Genomic DNA, 3539 nt, shown 5'->3' on the forward strand with positions numbered 1-3539 from the left:
CACATCCCCTCGGCCTCACATCCCCCTCCCCTCACATCCCCCTCCCCTCACATCCCCCTCCCCTACATCCCCCTCACATCCCCTCCCCTCACATCCCCCTCACATCCCCCTCCCCTCACATCCCCTCCCCTCACATCCCCCTCCCCTCACATCACCCTCCCCTCACATCCCCCTCCCCTCACATCACCCTCCCCTCACATCACCCTCCCCTCACATCCCCCTCCCCTCACATCCCCCTCCCCTCACATCACCCTCCCCTCACATCACCCTCCCCTCACATCCCCCTCCCCTCACATCCCCCTCCCCTCACATCCCCCTCTCTCCTCACATCCTCCTCCCCTCACATCGACTCCCCTCACATCCTCCTCACATCCCCCTCCCCTCACATCAACTCCCCTCACATCCAACTCCCCTCACATCGACTCCCCTCACATCCCCCTCCCCTCACATCCCCCTCCCCTCACATCAACTCCCCTCACATCAACTCCCCTCACATCCAACTCCCCTCACATCGACTCCCCTCACATCGACTCCCCTCACATCCCCCTCCCCTCACATCCCCCTCCCCTCACATCCTCCTCACATCCCCCTCCCCTCACGTCCCCCTCCCCTCACATCCCCCTCACATCCCCCTCACATTCCCCTCCCCTCACATCGACTCCCCTCACATCCCCCTCCCCTCACATCCTCCTCACATCCCCCTCCCCTCACATCCCCCTCCCCTCACATCCCCCTCCCCTCACATCCTCCTCACATCCCCCTCCCCTCACATCCCCCTCCCCTCACATCCCCCTCCCCTCACATCCCCCTCCCCTCACATCCCCCTCCCCTCACATGCCCCTCCCCTCTCATCCCCATCCCCTCACTTCCCCCTCACATCCCCCTCCCCTCACATCCCTTCCCCTCACATCCCCCTCCCCTCACATCCCCCTCCCCTCACATCCCCCTCCCCTCACATGCCCCTCCCCTCTCATCCCCATCCCCTCACTTCCCCCTCACATCCCCCTCCCCTCACATCCCTTCCCCTCACATCCCCCTCCCCTCACATCCCCCTCCCCTCACATCCCCCTCCCCTCACATTCTCTCCCCTCACATGCCCCTCCCCTCACATTCTCTCCCCTCACATCCCCCTCCCCTCACATCCCCCTCCCCTCACATTCTCTCCCCTCACATCCCCCTTCCCATACATCCTTCTCACATCCCCCTTCCTTTCTTATCCATGTTCCGCCCCACATTCTCCTCCCTGTCCCCTCTTAGATTTCTCTCTCCTCCCTCCCCATCCCCCTCACATTCCTCCCTCCCTCCCTCCAGCCCCAGCCCCTCAGTAACTGACGGACATCCCAGGATGAGCCCAGAACAGCAGAGGAATGTCACTGTCGGAAACAGACAGCACCCTGCTGTTCTTCCATCCTTAACCACCGCCACCCCCCCCCCCCCCCCCCAACCCTACCCACCATCACCACATCATCACCATATCCTCTGTTTAATATGTGAGAGAGAGATAGACTGAGAGGTAGAGACATAGAACGGCAGAGGAAGACAGAGAGCCAGAGACAGAGACACAGAGACAGAGAGAGAGAACAAGACAGAGAGGAACAGACAGAGAGGCAGAGAAAGATAGAGAGACAGAAGAACAAGAGAGAGAGAGACAAAGAGAGACAGAGAGAGTGAGACAGACAAAAAGAGAGAGAGAGAGAGATGGAAGGAGACAGGGAGAGAGGAGAGAGAAACAGAGAGAGAGATAGAGAGAGAGAGTGACAGAGGCAGAGACAGAGGGGGAGACAGAGAGACAGAGACAGACATAGGGAGAGATCGAGAGGCACAGAAAGAGTGAGAGACAGGGAGAGAGAGAGAGAGAGACAGAATGAGAGAGATAGAGACAGGGAGAGAAACAGAGAGGGACACACAGAGACAGAAACAGGGTGCTAGAAAGTGAAAGAGAGTGATTTGGAAAGACAGAGGGTGAGAGTCAGACCAAGAGAGGGAGTTAAAATGGAGCCAGTATGGTGTAGAGACCGGATTTGTACCTTACCAGATGTGGGGATGGAGATTGCTGCTGCTGTTGTTGCGGCAGTGCCTGGGAGGCAGCTTTCTCTCCTACAGTCTGCCCTCACCCAGCCTTCTGATTTCAGCACAGTTTCCTCCTCTTCCCTTGGACTGGAGCTGCTGGGGGGGAGGAGACAATTTGAATGATTGGGTACAGCCTGTCTCAGGAGAAAGGGAAGCAGAGCTGTGACAGGGTGGAATGTCTGAACAATGACGTCAGGCTGAAAGAGAGACAATCTCACACTCACCCAAACTCAAATTCACACTCACACAAACTCTGTTTCACACACACAATCTCACACTCACACTAACAAACTTCACACACGCAAACTCTCTCACACACAATCTCTGACACATATACAAATGCGTACACATACACACTCACACACAATCAAACACACAAATGCTCACATAAACTCACACACAAACACTCTCACACACAAACTCACACACACACAATCTCTGACACATATAAAATTGCGTACACATACACACACGCACAATCAAACACAAATGCTCACATTAACTCACACACAAACACTCACACACACAAACTCTCACACACACAAACACACACACAAACTCTCTCACAGACACTCAAACTTTCACACGCATTCACACACACACAAACTCAAACACAAACACAAACATTGACGCTAACGCACAAACTCACACACAAGCACACACATAAACACTGACATGAACAAACACACACAAACTCCCACACAAACATTTAAACTCACACAAACTCTCTCCCTCTCTCACACACACAAACAAGCTCACACTCAAACTCTCACAATCACACAAATACACACACACACAAACATTCAAATTCTCACACACAAACTCACACTCACTCCCAAACACACTCAAACTCACACACACACAAACTCTCGCAAACTCAAACACAAACATACAAACTCTCATGCAACAAACACACACACAAATTGTCGCACACAAACTCTCACACATAAAGTCTCTCACACAAACACAAGTTCACGCACACAAACTCTCTCATACACAAACTCTCACACACAAACCATGCAAAGGTCCGTTGACCTCGGGTGGGATTTTCCAATTTTGGGGTGAACGTGGTTGGAAAATCCCGCCCACACCCTCTCACAAACGCAAACTCTCTCACACACTCTCACAAACGCAAACTCTCACAAACACACTCTCACAAACGCAAACTCTCTCACACACTCTCACAAACGCAAACTCTCACACACACACTCTCACAAACGCAAACTCTCTCACACACACTCTCACAAACGCAAACTCTCACACACACTCTCACAAACGCAAACTCTCTCACACACACTCTCACAAATGCAAACTCTCACACACACACTCACAAACGCAAACTCTCTCACACACACTCTCACAAACGCAAACTCTCTCACACACACTCTCACAAACGTACACAAAGTCTCACACTTTCACGCAAACTCACACACACAAACTCACCCACACATAAACTCTCACACACAACC

The 3539-nt window shown here is 53.0% G+C and overlaps 1 protein-coding gene across 2 annotated transcripts in view; it reads right to left on the reverse strand.

Annotated features, from left to right (window-relative positions):
- The window catches only part of pea15 (proliferation and apoptosis adaptor protein 15), a 34603-nt gene extending 31846 nt beyond the window's left edge, over positions 1 to 2757 (reverse strand). The window contains exon 1 of one of the 2 annotated variants that reach the window (XM_078204289.1): positions 2028 to 2757. The gene's annotated coding sequence lies outside the window, so the exon portion shown is untranslated. The remainder of the gene's footprint in view (positions 1 to 2027) is intronic. The other variant, XM_078204288.1, reaches the window with a different exon arrangement.
- Between the last annotated feature and the right edge of the window lie 782 nt (positions 2758 to 3539).

This window comes from Mustelus asterias, unplaced genomic scaffold (assembly GCF_964213995.1).
Source record: "Mustelus asterias unplaced genomic scaffold, sMusAst1.hap1.1 HAP1_SCAFFOLD_298, whole genome shotgun sequence".
Classification (NCBI taxonomy): Eukaryota; Metazoa; Chordata; class Chondrichthyes; order Carcharhiniformes; family Triakidae; genus Mustelus; species Mustelus asterias.